Genomic DNA, 19,352 nt, shown 5'->3' on the forward strand with positions numbered 1-19,352 from the left:
CCACTCTTCTTTTGTTTTTGTCTTGACCACAGGGATATGAATGAGGGACTACATGACTATGGCAACATAATCCATCACCAAGAGAATCTAAGTCAAACCATGTTAGGCAGATACGGAAACCAACACTGCTGGTGGCAACATTTTTGATTGAGAAAAACAATGCATTTTTTGCAAACTCTAGATGTCTGATTCTACTGGTTGGGTTGTAAAGCAAACATTTTCAGATCCATTTTCTATAGGTGAATATTTCATGGAGGTCTGTCAGTGTTTATATTCATTCTGTCCTTTCTGTTTCATTACACATATATTCCCAAAGCACACATGCAGAGTAGAAAGGCTAGTAGTGGAATCACACCATTGTCTCACAGCTGCCTTTTCCTAACCCAGATTATTTTAAATAGATTAAAGGATCCTGGAGGCATGAACCGAACATTTAAATAAATAAAGACAGGGATGATTGATGATATAGGAGAGCCTTCTGAGTGAGCAGACTGCTGGAAGTGAGTACCATACAACATAAAATAAATTGGATTGTACTCTAGACAGTAGAGAATTAGGGGTGCCATTACTCTAAACTGGCTTACAAGATGACAGCACTGCAGTGAAAAGGACATTAGACTGAGTATGAGAAAATTGGGGACCAATCATATATTCTAAAAGTGTAGGAACCTCAAATGTCAACCAGTCTGAGCCATATCTAAAGCAGGAATATCCTGTAGCATCTTCAACACATTTTCATCCTCTTCGGCCAGTCTCTGCTTGAAGACCTCCAGTAACAGAGAACTCACTAGGATTTGGGTCATAAATACCACCAACTTGCCCTTCATTCAGTAATTTATCTCCTCTTGTCCTCTGTTGTCTTATCAACAAAAAGAAGGGATCATAGAATTTAGATCTAGAAGACATTTATAAGAACTAAACTCTCTTCTAGCTCTTAGATTCTGAGTCAATGATTCTTCTATACTGGTTGTGAATGAATGACTTGAGCTTGTAACATTGCAGCAAGAAAAGCTTAAGGAAACAAAAGTGGGATAGCTTTAAGATGTTTTCAAAAACAGAAGCTGCTCACTGCAAATACCAGGTGGGTCTGCTACAAGTAGAACAGTGGGTGCGAAAAGGTATTTTCAGATGGTTTTACTTGTTAAAAGAACAACTGGATGTGTTACACTATTCTGGAAAAAAAAATAAGGCAAGGAGGCAAAAAGTTATTCATGAAAGAGACAAATGCCAGCAGTAGTTTGAAGAGAACTTTAGTAAAAATAAATTTCTACTCCCAAATCCCCATAATAAAGCTATTTTAACATCTTCCTCATAAAAAGGGAAGAAAAAAGTCCAGATATATGCATACAAATGAAGGAACCTATGAATTGATGTTTTCCATCTTATAATATTAGTTTACCTATAAAGTACATAGATAGAAACATCCTGCTGTAACCAGTGTATTCTGAGCACAAAAGATCTAGACGAATTTATTTAGAATGGGTAAGAAAAGGAAGCACCTGCCACAGAATGAAAGAGAGAAACCATGTAGATCACTCACTTCCCACAGTCACATACCACTAGAGGTTTCAACTGTGAGCAAAAAAGAGAATCAGTCTCTTTCTAGTCATTTCCTATTACTTCTAAAAGTTTTAGTGGAAAGAGAAGACAAAAGACTGGAATGAATTTATCTAGATATAAGCAATATGGACATGTGATTTCTGCTTTGCCCCTAGATAATACTATAAACCCATGTAGAAGTGATTTTTTATTCCACAGGTGAGGTTCCCAGATGACTATTATTCTGGTACTTGAGTAGGAATGGGATCTCATCTTTCTACTTACACTCTTCAACTGCACTCTCTCCACACCTTTGAATCTTTTTTGCTCCAAGTCCTCTTGTAAATTCTCTACAAGGCTCTACTTGGCATGTTAGGAACTTTTCTCTTTATATCATTGATGAGGGAGCAAATTCTCTTTTTCTCATATCTATATTGCTGTTGTTTGGTCATTTTAGTAGCCTCTGACTTTTTGTGACCCCAACTGGGACATTCTTGGCAAAGATACTGGAGTGGTTTGCCATTTCCTTTTCCAACACACTTTACAAATGGATAAACTGAAGCAAACAGGGTTAAGTGACCTGTCCAGGGTTACATAGATAATAAGCATCTGGGGCCAGATTGAAACTCAGGAAGATGAGTCTTCTTGATTCTAGGACGGGTACTCTATCTATCAGACCACCTTAGCTACCCTTCTCCATCTGTCTCTGTCTCTGTCTCTGCCTCTCTCTCTGTCTCACACACACACATACACACATCTGGATCTAGGTCTAACTGGCCAATCTCCTTTTCCAGTAATATATTTCTCTAATATTTTTCATGGTACCGTTTTGGTAATTTGTTGCAGGCTCCTTGTGTTCACCATGTGTTCCTTCTCCCTAGCTCTTTGGGTGACTTTCAATTTTAATTTGTTAGTGGGTGTGGTATTCCATGGAATGACAACTATACAGAATCACTGAATAAAAACTGGTGCTCCAGGGAGAAGATTGGGAGAATTAAAATTAGTGCAAAATTTAACAAAGGCAGTTGTCTGCTTCCTGTGCAATTCTTGGCCCAGTTCTTTGTCTACCACGCGGTCAAAGATGTATGTATTGACAGACTAGATTTATAAGTTGTCCAATCAAATGCATATCATCATCTAGTCACAGGTACTTTTCCTCCATTTGACTTCTCTTTATTGGATAGTGAGGTCAAAATCCTTTAAAATATTGCATTTAAGAAGCTCTTAGGATCTCCAAATCCAAGGGGAAAAAAAAGAACTGTGGAGTATAGATGTTGAATGAACCATACTATTTCTCTTGTTTTTGGTGCTGTTGTTTTTTCTATTTTGAGGTTTTTCATCATTGCTCTGATTTTTCTCTTATAACATGACTAATGCAGAAATAGGATTAACGTTATTATGTGTGTGTGTGTATATATATAAAACCTATATCAGATTACCTGCTGTCTAGGGGAGGGGAGAGGGAGGGGAGGGAGAAAAATCTGAAATTGTAAAGTTTGTATAAACAAAAGTTGAGAACTATCTTTACATCTAACGGGAAAAAAATACTTTATTAATTTAAAAAAAAAGAAGCTCTTAAATTTTTCCAGGCCTCCAGAAACTATATCTCTAGTGCTTAAGCACAGTGCCTAGCAAATAATTGGCATCTAATAAATGTATTTAATAAAAGAATTAAAATGAAATCTCTGATAAGTGGTCATCCAGTTTCTCTCTGAAGACCTCTAGTCAAAAGGAATCCATTCCCTCTAATTATGAGGGCATTTTTTCTTATATCGATTGAAATCTGCCTCAGAATTGGAGAGGAAAGAAGAAAAATATAAGCTGTTATTAAATACTGAAACAATATTTTTAATGATCCTTAGAACATCACAAATACATCTCACACAAAGGTGAACCTGTAATCTCTTAGGTGGCAATCCAGTTCCATTCTATCTGCCTATATTCAAAGAAACCAATGCTCAGGGATTTTCTAAGAGAAAAATCCTATTAAAACACAAAATGTAAAGTTTTCATCATAAAAGACAAATTAATGCAGTTTACAGTATTTACATTGGAATAGAGAAAGCTTGTGAAAGATATTTTTTCCTGATGCATTAGAAATGAGCCTCAATGACAAACTCGCTGCTCTAGCAAAGCTGATGTATTGACTAGACAGGTAGATATTAGGTACTCTGGCTGTCTGGGTGCTATGGAAATCATGTTGTGTGCAATTGACCATCGGCAATGGGACAAGACAAGTACTAGGCTCATTCTTATTCCAGCCAGGAAAGAGGCCTCGTCTGCATTAGCCTTTTTCCTGAAAGGCTGCCATATTTGTCAGTTCGGCCGCATGTAAGATAAGCTCTTTCTCCGTTATCTAATATTTCACCAGGCAGTGGAACCAAAGGATAAGCAGAACCTAATAGCCTATGTGGGCAGGAAATTTTGAGTGCTGTCAAGCTCAGCATAAAGCTTGGATGCCTGAGACAAGAGGAAGTTTAGAGCAGAAGTTAATCACTTCATTTGGAAGAAAAATTCTGAGGGATCTGAACAAATAGTTATGACTTTTTCTGGTCCTACAATAAATCAAGAGAAAAATCAAAAGTAATTTCCAACCAGATTACACTCAACATCATCTTATGCTTTGCTGTATCCCTAGCTACTTGCACTAAAATTAAAGTTAAAATTAACTGCAATTAAGGAGGTATAAAGTATTTACCTATTTACTCCAGAATTATCAGAGATGAGATAAAATATATAAACAGAAAGATTTAAAGCTACATTCTCTGAGCTTGGCACTTTATGAAGGCTCATTAAACACTAGAATCATGCAGCTGAGAGATCTGGAAGCTACAAATACAAGGCTAATACTAACTCAGGGGCAGTTAGTGGCACAATGAATAGTGACCCTGGAGTCAGGAGGACCGGAGTTCAAATTCAGCTTCAGATACTTACTAGTTGTGTGATCATGGGCAAGTCACTTAACCCTGTTTGCTTCAGTTTCCTCATCTGTAAAATGAGCTGGAGAAGGGAATGGCAAACCATTCTAGTATCTTTGCCAAGAAAACCCCAAAAGGGGTCATAGAGAGTCAGACATAATTGAAATGGTTCAACAACAGTAATGCTAACCCCCAAAAAGTGTTGCATTAGTCATAACAGTGTCTTATCACTTCATCTTATACTGGAAGGTTGTATACTGAGTGTGAAGTTGAGAAAAACATGACATATTAAAGGTAAGAAGACCTAAGTTCTAGAACTGACTGTGCCACTGATTCACTATCTGATCTTGGCCAAGTCATTTACCTTTTCTGGGCTCCAATGTCTTTAATTAAAAAAGAAGTCTAGGGGCAGCTAGATGGCGCAGTGGATAGAGGACTGGCCCTAGATTCAGGAGGACCTGAGTTTAAATTCGGCCTCAGACACTTAACACTTACTAGCTGTGTGACCCTGGGCAAGTCACTTAACCCCAACTGCCTCACTTTAAAAAAAAAAAAAAAAAGAAGTCTAACAGCTACCTAACCAACCCATAGGGTTACTGTGAAAAGTCAGTCAATAAGCATTTGTTAAGCACCTACTATGAGCCAGGTATTGCACTAAATGCTGGTGATTCAAAAAGAGGCAAAAGACAGTCCTGTGTTCAAGGATCTCACAATCTAACAGAAGTGACAAGCAAACAGATATGTATAAATAAATAGGAAGTAATTTACAAAGTGAAGGCATTAAAATTAAGAGGGGTTGAGAAAAGCTTCCTATAGAAGGTGGGATTTTTAGCTGGGATTTGAAGTATATTTGAATCTGGAGATGACAGAGAACCACTGGAGTTAACTGAGAGGGGGTGGTGACAAATTCGTTAGGAGCATCACATTAGTAGCTGAATGGAAGATGGGACTAGAGTGGGAAAATACTTGAGGCAGACAGGTACACCAGCAGTCTTGCAATAATCAAGGACTGAGGTGATGAGGATCTGCACTAGAGTGGTAGCAGTGTCAGAGGAGACAAGGGGGTATATTCCTTTGGTGTTGCAAAGGTGAAATCAACAGGCTTTGACAACAAATTAGATATGAAGATGATAAGGAATAATTAGGAGTCATGAATGACACCCAGCTTGGGAGCAGCCAACATTCATATTTCCCTTTGAATTAAATTTAAAAGAACATTTATTAAATGCTTATTATGCAGAGGGTCCTCCACAATATCCCAGTAGGATGTCTCATCATGACTGAAAGGTGCCCCTAATTCTGAGTCAGGTAAACGGTACAGTGGATACAGCCTGGAGTCAGGAAGATCTAAGTTCAAATCCAGCCTCAGATACTTATTACCTGTGTAACCCTGGACAAGTCACTTAATCTCTTCTTGAATTCATTTTTTCAACTGGAAAATGAAGAAATAATAGTACTTCAGTCTCAGAATTCTTGTCAGGATAAAATTAGATAATATTTATAAAGCACTTAGCATACTGCATGGCATGTAGTGGTGTTTAATAAATGTGTTTCCTTCCTTCCTTCTTTGAAGGAAATGCCAGAGGACCAAAGTATCTATATTTTCTTCAATGATTGGCAACAGATTGTGTCTTCTTTCCAAGGACCAGCCTAGCTAAGTATAGAGAAACTCATTACCAGAAGTTGACCACTTGACCATAAATTCTTTGGATGTGGTAGCCCATGAAACAAAGAAAAATACAAAATGGCCCTCAATCCTGTTCAGCCTCTGTCTGCTTTTATAGTAATGGTAACAGAGTGGCAGAACAGGGAGCTGGTGAAGAAGCTAAGAATCTTTCAATTTTTAGACTATCTATAAACTTAAACTTAGTATTTTTACTTGCAAGATCCTTGTTCAATGGCCAACAAATTAACATATTTTTGGAGGAAGTGAAATGTCTCAATCTTGATATTCTTGCTATAAAGAAACTAACAGAAAGAAGGAAGTCAAACCTATTTGGAAAAGCAAATAAGGGAGTTGATGGAGTTGGTTTTATAATGTACCTAAAGCTAACAAGAAATATCATTTTATTGAATATTTGGTCATCTCATATCGCAGTGTTAATAATAAATATTTGAAAAAAGACCACAATGAAAATGATTGTAGGTTACATACCATGCTGACATTTGTTACAGAGGATTAAAAGGTAGAAAAATCATAAGAACTTGGTAAGTCTCTCCAAATTAAATTGTCATATACTTTGATGAAAGGCAGCATATAATTGTGAATAGAGAGCCAGCCTAAGATTCAGGAAGATCAGAATTCAAGGCCTGCTCCTGATACATACTAGCTATATGCCATAGGGCAACGTCACTTAGCTTTTCTTCAGTGATTAAGTGACTAAATTGTAGAGCAGGTGCCAACTTGCATTGGAAAAAGAAGTCATCTTGTTGGGAGTTCTGTATATTAATGAAATCAAAGGTCTAGCACTCTCTACCCTCTAAGTACTTTGATATTCTGTGACTTCAATGCAAAGTCAGGAATAAGTGAGAATGAAAGAAATATATTGGAAAAGGTGGAACAAGAATAAAGAATTACTAGTAGCTAAAGATCTGTATGCTACACAAAAGCTTCATGTCTATACATCATGAATATTAATTTTGAGAAAAGAATCAGTAGCACTGGGCATGTCAAGCATGAAATAACACATAAGAAAAAATAAAACTGAATAAATTTTAACAGACATGTAGGAATAAATTCAAAAAAGCTATGCACTGTCAGACCAGGGATTTATTAGTGCAAAGATCAAAATTAATATAAAGCTAGAAAAAAGGGCATGGCAAGCAATAAAAACAATGCTATCGGGGGCAGCTAGATGGCGTAGTGGTTAAAGCACCGGCCCTGGATTCAGGAGTACCTGAGTTCAAATCCGGCCTCAGACACTTGACACTTACTAGCTGTGTGACCCTGGGCAAGTCACTTAACCCCCATTGCCTGCAAAAAACAAAAAACAACAACAACAAAAAAAAAAAAACAATGCTATCTCACCCTATTTAAATTAGTTATTGATGGGAAAAGGTCATATGAATGGAAAAAATAATTTAATATAAAAGTTTAATCAGTGTCAGTTGCCATAATGAGGAAGCCAAAATAGCATTAAAAAACTTAGTAAGCAAATGTGGTAATTCCAAGTGAAGATTTATGATATTCCAAGGCAACAACAGTTTAGAATATGAATTCATTTGTAAAATCTAAAGAAATGGATGATGGAAAGGTATTATCAGTATCACTTCATAAAAATAAAGAGAAGCAGTGGAGGGTAAACCATTTTAAAGAAAACATGTCAAAAGGTTATAGCAGAGCAAAATCATCTGGAGGGCACTTAAAAATAAAAATGGATGGACAATAAACCAAAGAAAGATGGAAAAGATCTGCAAAGATTTGTCTATAACACACTTTTTTCAAAAATTTAGTATTCTAGAATCAGTTTACTTGATTTCTAACATCATATAGTCCAAGAAGTACTTATAAAAATGGAACTAAAAAAACCATATAAGATAAGCAGCTGTAGCAGATTAAATATACATAGATGAAGAGTATGCTGGAGGTAACACAATTGAAAGGTTATTGAGATTAATTTACACAGTATTTAAAGGAGAATGAGATATCCAAGGCATTAAAAAATTCAGACTTTATTAAAACTTTTTGAAAAAGGCAAATGGGGTAATAATAATAGCTAATGTTTACATAGCACTTTAAAATGTGCAAAGCATTTTACATATGTTAACTTATTTGATCCTTGTAAGATCTCTAAGAGTTAGATAATAATTTTACTCCATTTTACAGATGAAGAAACTGAAGTAAACATAAGTGACTTGCCCAGGGTCACATGACTAGTATATGAGGTTTTAATCCAGGTATTTCTGACTGCAAGTCCAAGGTTTTATCCACTAAGCCCACCTACCTGCCTTAGTAACTATTAAGCTGTATTCCTACTTTTCCAGCTACATAAAACTTTTATCAAAATCATTTACATATGCAATGACAGCAGCCTTAGTGAGGGTATTAGTAGGGAACAGACAACTTTTTGCCAGTGATATTCACAGTAGATCATACCATTGTTATAGATATAGATAATGCAAGATCTCATTGTGCTTATTGTTTGCTAACTATAAAATGCCATTTGCTTCTTTAGAACAAAATGTTATCTTAAAGGATCTCTTCTAACAGGGTGTCTTCCACATCAAAATTATTCAAGATTCCTTGAATAGTAATAGCTCTAATTTATGTAGCACTTTAAGATTTTCCAAGTTTTTTCCATATATCATTTCATTTGCTCCTCACAAAAACTCTGTGAGGTAAGTGATATTACTATCACCTCTATTTTACAGGTAAGGAAACTGAGGCTGAGGGACTTTAAATGATTTACCCCAGGTTATACAACTAATGACTGGCAGGATCTGAACTCAAATCTTCCTGACTCCAAGTTCAAGGCACAATCCACTGTGCCTCCTACCTGCCTTCTTGAATGATGGAACACAGAGATAGGCTTGATAAAGATCATCTGATTGTCAATGTCAGAAAAGGTATGAAACAGGTAAACAAATGTTCCCCAAAGGTATTTACCACATTCACTTGAGGAGGATTTGGTGCAAAGTCTGAATAGAATATGAGGATACAGATGCTGGGGCTACAAATGTTCTAAATATTGAGATTAATAAGTCTTTTAGAAGATATATTCAAAGATGTGAGGGAAGATGTTGAAGAGTACAGCCAATTGAGACCCAAGGAAGTGACCTAACCTAGAAGCTGCTTGGAAAGCTTAGTGACTGGCTGCTAGCACGGAAGAAACCATTATCGCCATCCTGTGTCTGATGCTTAGGATACTTATGTCCACAGCATTCTGCATACTGGGTACAATCTATAAGAAACCACATTTCTGTGATTTATGAAATTTTCTTCATTGTCCTTTTAAAATCTGGTTTCAGAAATAAGAATAGGTAAAATAGAAGAGAGGTATCAATTAATTAGCCTTTGTGTATAAACTAGGTTAAGTTAGGCATAGGCAAACCTTAACACTGGTTCAACAATGCCCTTTTTTAGGAAAGCTGCTTACATACTTCTTTCTGAGATACTTACCAACTTAAGGTACATTCAGAATGATTTTCCAACATGTATTTACTTGTATTTTTATGTATTTACTTGTATTGTATTTACATGTATTTATTTGTATGACAGAAATCAGAAGGTCTATTTGCATAAAATAAATTTATTTTGTCTCTTCTTCTCTTAGGGGAACCAAATGGATCTCAAAAACACACACATGCATGCCTATAAAAGGCAAATAGCTCACTTGGTACTGAGGAATGTAGAAATATCCCCCCTTCACAACACCGTAAATCAGTCCAGCCTACCTCACAAACTGCTCAAATGCCAATGACAAAATAACTCCTTGCCCCCTGCCCACAAACATGCCCGCCAAGATGGTCTTGCAATTTATATTTTTAACCACTGGGTAGGATTAGAAGCCAATGGAAACCGCAGAACTAAAATTACCAGTTTCAAGTTGCTGGACAAAGTTTAGGAAAGGATGAATAGAAAATGAATGGTAGACAAAACAAAAGCTGATGCTAAGAGGCAGTTTTATAACGGGGATGATCTCCAGTTTCTTTTTATAGCAAGATGAGCTCTTTTTTCATGTTCCCGAGGAGAAGACTCCAAAGAATTTAAGGAGAGTCTGTCAAAAGAAGACAGAATGCATGTAGCTAGGCTGCTTGAAATATTGTAGCGTTGCCTCTAGACAGTATACCAAGGAGACAGAAACCCAGAGACAGACCCCGATAAAGACAGCACTACAGGCTACAATTCTGCAAAGTGGCAACATTTTAAAGAAACAGGCAGAAGTGGGCTGCAGTGCACACAATTCCACACTTCAACCCCGGTGGCACCCTATAATTATCCAGTTTTCAAAATAGAAGTAGAAGTGCTATTAAAAAAAAAAAGCCCACCTCGTAACAATCAAGTGATACTATTTTTTTCTATGCCGAAGACTCACTTTGAAAAAGGAGCTACAGCCCAAAGACATCTTTTATGGGATTGTAGATTCATGGAAACATACCAATTGTAGAGTTAGACAAAATTTTAGGTATCATCAAGTCCAGGCTTCTGCCTCTGAGCAGTATGAGGACTGAAACTTTCTAAGACAAGGCCAGGGATCTTCTCTACTATTCTAAGATATTTAGGGATGACAAGGTTATACTCTCTGTTTTCTGTAGTGATACCCCATATAGGAAAGACAGTCTTCTATCTAAAGTAAATTTCTCTAAGCCCACTTCAGGATCATCACCATCATCAACAAACATTTTCTTACCATAGGGTTTCCCCAAAGTATTAGTATAGGTTTAAGCTTTAATTCGCTTACCACCTTGTAGCAAGTAGCAAGGTTTTTAAGTAAGCTTTAGCAGCTTAAAACTGAACCCAGACTTTTAGGACACCCTGTATGTAGAGCAGGTATTAGGGATATAAAAAGATATAAGAAAGTTCTTACACCTGAGATGCTTATGGTCTAGTTGGGGAGGCTGGTGTATATTTTAAATTATTATTATTTTTAAATATAAGGAATTATATATGCTAGGTACAAAATAAATGGTCAGAGGACAATAATGAAGACTGAGGTGGCTGGGGAAAGCTTCATCAAGGAGGCAAGACAAGAATTGCACTTTACAGACAAGGGCAGAGATTGAGAAAGGCAGGCCAAGAAGAAACATGAACAGAGGTTGGAATGCTCATGACTTATTCAGGGAAGGACTCCCCCACTTCTGCTTCCATTCACATGAAAAGAATAATGCAAATGAGATAGTTTTATCTCAAGGTCTGCCTGTTTAGCAAAAGTTTTCTGAATCTTGCCTGTGGCATTCCTATAAATACACAATCTCCTATTGTTAGCTTTTTAATAGCTGCACTATATTACTGACTCATATTCAACTTGGGTCCTATATGCTTTCCAACTTGGAAAAACCCCCAAACTTGTACACCTGCCCGGTTGGTCACTCTCTGTCTCAGATCTCTGTAAGCTCTGGTTTATCCCTTGCATTTGTTCCTATTGAGTCACAGTTTTGCATCCCATCTAAAAAAGCAAAGTTGCCTTAAATGAAATGCATTGTCAATTAACAAATGCTGTAGCATTAGTAATGTTATCCTTTCTTCTGCTAATCTATTCATAAATATGTAGTTTGCACCCATAGACTACACCTGCATCCCTGTAACCCCTCATAAGGACATCCTACTGTTTGGAATATTTGCTATGAATCACTTATTTTCTATGTGCTTCCAACCTCATCCTCTAGCACTGAGCACAGTACTCTGCCTAGATTAGGCACTTGATACTTTTTTTTAAGGATCACGATGGGCTTCTTTGGGACTTGGAAACAGAAGGCAGAGACAGGCAGCATAAGGGACATGCTTAGAAATCATTCTAGTCACTTGTGACACAAATACATAAATATATGGATACTTCAAATACTGAGCCTACTTTGATGCTTCATCATGAATGGAGGTTATGTTGACTTTTTAAAATCTTTGCCAGGGCCACCTAAATTGGATTTCGTAATGATTAAGCTACCACGCAAAAAAAAAAAAAAAAGTCCCAGTCTCCCTTCTCTTCCTGCTACCATCCTTACTTCTCCATCCTAGAACCCATTCAAAATTTTGCTTCTTTGCTGGGAAGGAAATCTTATTTCTCATACTCTTGTTTTTAATCTGGAATGTTGGAGTTGGGACTGGGGTAAGCAAAGATCCTTAGAGTGGTTCTAGAACCTTATATGTGAGTTACATTTCATCTGTTCACTTTTTTGACCCATCAACAATAAGTTTGCATAGTACTTTTCGTATGTGATCTTGCTTGATCCTCACAAAACTATATGAGGTACAGAATGGAAATACTTACTGATATTATTACATAAAGTATCCCAAAAGTCTAAGTCTTAGTCTAAGACTTTTAGGACACACTGTCCTATTTTTGCCCATTTTGTTGTTATATATTCCCATTTAATCAATGAGGAAACTGATGCTCAAAGCTAGTAGGGGATTTGCTTATTTATGGTCACACAGCCACTGTCAGAGGTGGGCTTCAAACCAAAACCTTCCTGACTCAAAAGTTCAACATTCTATCCACTACATACCACTGTTGCCCAAACAACCAGCATAGTCTCCACTGATGATCTAAGGAGAGCCACCAGAACCTCAAGCAAGGCAGTTTGATCACCCTTCTCAGTGTAAAGACTCTCAATACTGGGGGCCCCTAGGTGGCACAGTGGATAAAAAAAAGCACCAGTCCTGGATTCAGGAGGTCCTGAGTTCAAATCTGAACTCAGACACTTGACACTTACTAGCTGTGTGACCTTGGACAAGTTACTTAACCCTCACTGCCCTGCAAAAAAAAAAAAAAAAGATTCTCAGTACTGGAACTACATGGCCTCTAAACTTGAGCTTTCCAAAGTTATGGGAACAGAATTATTCCCTCTCCCCTACCCCTATATTACATGATCACTTTAAGGATCAAGTCTGTTTCCCAAAGAAATCAGATTTCTTTCCAGTCAAAGCAGGAATGGTACAAAGTGCCCAAAAGTTTGCTTTCTCATATAAACTCTGGTGATGTTTTCTGGCATCTCTCTTTCAAATCACATGGGCTCCAACCTGCAGAAATATGACACCATCCTCATGCAAATTAAGACACACTAAAAGAACAAACCACAAGACAGAAAACCCACTAGGAAAGTAAATGCTGACAATGTAACTAGATGAATTTTCAGGTCTAGATACATCAAGATCTGCCACTTATTTACCACCTATATGACAGGGGTCTAGTCATTTAATGTCTCTGTTCCTCAGTTTCTTATTTGGAAAAAAAGAAGGGAATTGATTAAATGACCTCTAAGGCCTTTTTCTAGCTCCCAATCTAATAATAATAATAATAATAATAACTTACATTTATATAGCACCTACTATGTGTTAAACACTGTATTCAGCACTTTCTGCATATTATTCCATTTGATCCTCACAACAACTCTATGAGGTAGATATTATACACCTTTTACAGATGAGAAAATTGAGGCAAATGGAGGTTATGACTTGCCCAGGGTCCTAGTAAGTGGTTGGGACTAAATTTGAACTCAGGTCTTCCAAACTCCAGGCCCAATGCTTCTATGTATTGTGCTATCATGTTCTTAGGGAAACTTAAGATACCCACACACATGAAAAATAAATGTCAAGTTAAGCCCTACTTTTAGTCAGTCAGTCAACAAGAATTTATTAAGTGCTTACTATAAGCCAGTTATTATACCAGCCAAATTCTAAAGGAAAAGATAACATGAAAATAATTAGATAAATATGATCTGTGTGTTGGGGGGGTGGGGTTGACATGGTCATGCCTACACTTTAGGAAAATAGAGACCTGGTAAGAGAATGCACTAAAATGGAAGGGACTTGAGTCAGGGACACGAATTAAAGGCAAGAGGTGATGAGAACCTAAACTAGAGTAGTGACTGTGGGAGTAGAGAAGAAGACATATATGAGTGAGAGATAACATGAAGGCAGAAATGCTAAGATTTGGCAACAGATTAGACATATGCAGAGTGAGTGATGGTGAGGAATCAAGGATGACACTGAGATGACCACATGACTAGGAAGATAGTGTTGCCTTTGACAATAAAAGGGAAGTTGGAAGAGGGGAAAATTTGGAGGGAAAGATAGGGAGTTCTCTTTTGGCTATACTGAGTTTGAGACAACTATGAGAAATCCAGTTGGAGATGTCTAAAAGGTAGGTATATGGGAATAGAGCTCAGGAATTAGAACTATATATAGAGATCTGAGAATCATCTATATGGAGATGGTGATTTAAGCCATGGGAGGAAATAAGAGGATCAAGTTATATCCCTTCTTACTACTTGAATTTTTACCATTCAGATCACACCATTTTTGATGAAACTACTTTCACATACTTGGAATATATTTTTGTTTTTGATAAGGTAACATACATTAGAACTTCATCTCCTGCATCTTCTACCTCTTTTTAAATTTTGAGACTAACTCTCTCTACCCATCCCAGTCTAGAATCAATCCAATGGTCACTCATGGCCTGATCCTACAACTACTGTGACCTGCTCCATTTCCAATTTAAACACATTCATCCCTCCTTAGACAACCTAGTTCTTCACACACCTCTTACCATTACTCTTTGGGCTTTTTGTATTTGTGTTGGACTTACTATGGATAGTGTATATATATATATATGGATGGATGGATGTAATGTATTTATATATGTGTATATGGATATAGTATGGATATATAGTAGATAGTGTATATATGTATGTGTACATATATACATGTGTGTATATATATATATACACAGACACACACATACACAAATTACTCTATTCCAATTAGTGTTAGTCAGTTTGATATGATTCCATAAGGATAGTGATTATAAGTTCTGTCTATTGGGCCCCAGAACTATGAACTACAGATTTTAAGTTCACTTGTTAAATCATAGAAAGCTAAGTAGAGGTCTTCCACTCTTGTTTTTCCTTGTTAAGGTGACAAAGTTCATCATAGTTGAGGTGACTCAATTACATGGAAAGTCCCCCAACTTATTTTTGTACCTCTGGATCACTCTCTCTTGTCCAACATGAGTAGGTGACCATCTCATGAACACTTAGTCAGTGAAGCTGCCCCATGCTTTGCCTAACTGAAGAGCCCCTTGCTGACATACCATTTCTAGGTGATGCATCATTTTTTGGCCCTCAAAGCAAGGTCTATCAACCATAGGGATTCTATTTTGTGTAGCCCCTCTAGAATGTCCAAGTATCAAATCTTGTATGAAGTCTTATGAAAACAAGACCCTAGACAAAGGGGGCATCTCAGATAGTGAGGAAGATCTGAGGTCTACTTCATTAGAGAGAATGATGGAACCTTTAATAAAGTGCCATTGGCTCAGAGCTCTCTGCCTTAGTGGTTTTTCTTGAAGATTGGGTGATTATAATCACCACAGAAATACAAACATACATTGGTTATTCTAGTGTACCATACATGTATATATGTATACATATATATATAATGAATTATTTTAAATACATATACATATGTATATATGGATGTTATGGATGCATGGATGACTCAAACTCATAGATTCCCACCTTCTAGATTGTAAGTCTAATCAAGGAAAAAATTTTAAAAGCAAAACTCAGAAAATTCCTCTATAATGTACATTAGTCAACACTGAATAATGTCTAAACAAACTAGGACAAACTGAGGACAAACATTCTCCTATTGACCTGTAATAACTTACAAAAAAACAAAAGTAAAAAAAAAACTACTTTATACTAATCCTCCTTATAAAGTTTTACTTTATGTTTCTGGGAGTCTTTTTTGGAGTACTCTGTGACTCAACTGGGGGTGGAAGAGGTGGGAAGATCCATCACAGACTCCTTACAAATACAAAAGCTTTATGTGTTAGGGGGGGTGGCAGATGAGAGCAAGGGGGAATAAAGGAGAGAAGGACCTCTCTATAAGAATATTCCCCTGGGAAAAACAAGCTCTGGAATGCTGATCTACTTGACTTCTAGGTACTGCTAGAGCTTTCCAAATGATTAGACTCGCCAGTGGGAGCATGAAAGCATTTTCTTTTTTTAATCATAAAAGTACTTTATTATTTTTAGTTACATGTAGAGATCATTTTCAACTTTTTTTTTCAGGGCAATGATGATTAAGTGACTTTCCCAGGGTCACACAGCTAGTGTCAAGTATCTAAGGCTGTATTTGAACTCAGGTCCTCCTGAATCCAGGGCCTGGGCTTTATCCACTGTGCCACCTAGTTGCCCCCTTAACATTTGTTTTTATAAGATTTCTAGTTACAAGTTTTTCTCCCTCCCTTCCTTCCCTTGCCCCCTCCCCAAGACAGCAAGCAATCTGATATAGGTTATATGTACAATCACATTAAACATATTTCTGCATTAGTCATGTTGTGAAAGAAGAATCAGAATATAAAAGGGAAAAACCTCAAAAAAGAAAAAAACAAAACAAAAAAAGTAGAAACAGTATGGTTCAATCTGCATCCTGATTCCACAGTTCTTTTTTCTGGATGTGGAGAGCATTTTCCATCATGAGTCCTTTGGAATTATTGAGAAAAGTTAAGTCTATCACAATTGATCATCATACAATGTTGTTGATATGGTGTACAATGTTCTCCTGGTTCTGCTCATTTCACTCACCATCAGTTCATCTAAGTTTTTCCAGGTTTATGAAAGCATTTTCTTAAAGACTTCTCAATAGTGAAAGAGCTCTTTGGAGAAATAATATGACAGAGCAGGAAGAGTACTATGCAACATCATCAGAAGTGCCTCTGTTGTGTGTGACCTTCCACAAGTCATATCAACTCCCTAGGCCTCAGTTTCCTCATATGTAAAATTAAGGGATTAAATTAGGTAATCTTTTTTTTTTTCCTTAAGTGAGGCAATTGGGTTAAGTGACTTGCCCAGGGTCACACAGCTAGTAAGTGTTAAGTGTCTGAGGCCGGATTTGAACTCAGGTCCTCCTGAATCCAGGGCCAGTGCTCTATCCACTGCGCCACCTAGCTGCCCTAAATTAGGTAATCTTTAAGGTTCCTTCACACTGCAGCTGCTATGAAGATAAGTGGAGACTCAAGAATCTCTCAGTTTAAAAAGTGTTAATTTCTGGAAGCCTTTCCTGATGCCTAGTAGTTAGTCACTAATCCTTTGTTTCCACCTTAGATATCATGAAACACTTTATTTATACCTCTCAACTATTTGCATTATTTTTTGTCATACTCTCCTAACATGAGGCTGAAAGCTCTTTGAAAGTAGGACTCTAGGGGGCAGCTAGATGGCGCAGTGAATAGAGCACCAACCCTGGAGTCAGGAGTACCTGAGTTCAAATCCGGCCTCAGACACTTAACACTTACTAGCTGTGTGACCTTGGGCAAGTCACTTGACCCCAATCGCCTCACTAAAAAAAAAAAAAAAGTAGGACTCTATTTTATCTCAACTTTTCATCTTACTCACTGTTTTATAGAATGCTGTGCACATGGTATGTGCATAATAATAACAGCTAGGCATTTATGTAGAACTTTAAGGTTTACAAAGCCCTTTATATATAATTCATTTGATCCCCTGTGAGGTAAATACTATTATTATATTATTATACCCATTTTAGAGATGAGGAAACTGAATCCCAGAGGTTACTTGCCCAAAATCACCCAAATTAGTTAATATGGAAGGCAAGATTTGAACTAGTCTTCCTGATTCCAAGTCTTGGGTTCTATCTACTGTGCCACCTAGTGGCTGTTTAGTGACCTGAATGGACTTCATATAAGGCAATGTCCTATAGAAGAAGAGCCGAATTTGGAGTCCCAGAACCTAGGTTCAAATACTATATCTGGTATTGAGCACTTCAGTGACAATTTAACCTCCCTGGGCCTCAGTCTTTTCATCTACAAATGAAGGATTGTTCTTTATGACTTCTGAGGTCTCTTTCATTTCTAAATCGTCATTCTTTTGTTTATATAATTCTGCAAACATTTATTATGTGTGCTTTATGTACTACACTATGATAGGTGTAGTAGAAAATAAGAAGTTTGCATTAAAAGAAAACATTAGTCTTATGGAGTCAGCAAATCTTAATTACTGCATTTCTAGACAACCGTAGCTACTAATTTCAAAATTGGAATCCATAATAGGAAGGGATTATGAACTGGCTATTCAATAGTAGCTGTGGAGTAGATAAGATAAACTGGTTTGGTTTGGTTTGGTTTTTTTTTTCAGAGACCACAAAAAAAATAGCCAGTATTAGGTAATATATAAATGGGGATAAAGAGACAACATTTGGGCTGGTCCCTTTCGAAGCTGCTTTTTCATTCCAAGTTATTTTATATGTTTGTTTCTTGATAAAATTAGGGGGAGGAAGAGATCATGTGCATTTGAAATTTAATTTTCAAAAATCCACACTGCCATTAAATCTTTAGGCAAATTATTGTAACTTTGGTTCCTTTGTAATGCTAGGTCTCCCATGCTAGGAGCAATCATCATAACCCTCAGAAACATACACTCATTGCAGAAATGGAACTAGGATTGAATCAGTCTGGAAAGTACAAGGGATTGTTCATGTAAGTTCTGCACAGCAAAGAAAAGACAGAGATAGTGTGTGGAAATATCTGTAGCAATACATCCTTCAAAAAGATCAGAAGGGAAAACTCTATCTTTATTGATTATGAATGCATTTGCAAAAATAATTATACTGCCCAGATTGAAATATTTTGGTTTAACTCATCTCTCTATCTAGGCCATTTTTCTGAGTTGAAGTCATCTGCCTCTTCCCAAAGTTCTCCCCTCTATCCCACCTCCCCAAAGAGAAGAAACTCAATACAATGGTCTTCTGTTCAGGAGAAATGTGTGCTTTATCTTCCTACACTCTCCACCCCCAACTGAGTCACAGCATATTCCAAAGAAAAACCAGAGGAAAACTTTATGGGAGAATTAATATGAAGCAAACCCTTCAGGGGAATAATTTGCTCTCAAATTAACATGAAAGCTTTTTGGCATTATTTCTTTGGGTTATTCTAGTGTACTAAATCCATAGCAGCTCTGGAGTGAGCCATTGCCTGCCATTAAAAATTAATCATACACACACATATATCCCCGCCAAAGTATAAAGGTAGCTTAGTTTCATTTTTCAATTTTTCTGCACTCCTATGTCTCAGGAGGTTCTGTGTCAACCAGATGCATGTCCCAGGAAGGCAATAGTCTCTTACCGTATTAATGTGAAGGCGAAAAGTCACCTCAGCATCAAGAAAACAATCTTCACTCTTCATCTCTTCTTTTGAAGAGAAAATTATTAAAATGCAA

General features: G+C 37.0%; 1 protein-coding gene across 16 annotated transcripts in view; it reads right to left on the minus strand.

Moving 5' to 3' along the window:
• Window positions 1–19,352, minus strand: part of LDLRAD4 (low density lipoprotein receptor class A domain containing 4) — a 638,510-nt gene that overhangs the window by 79,973 nt on the left and 539,185 nt on the right. The gene's annotated exons all lie outside the window — the stretch shown is intronic.

The sequence above is a fragment of the Dromiciops gliroides genome, chromosome 1 (genome assembly GCF_019393635.1).
Source record: "Dromiciops gliroides isolate mDroGli1 chromosome 1, mDroGli1.pri, whole genome shotgun sequence".
NCBI classification, from domain to species: domain Eukaryota; kingdom Metazoa; phylum Chordata; class Mammalia; order Microbiotheria; family Microbiotheriidae; genus Dromiciops; species Dromiciops gliroides.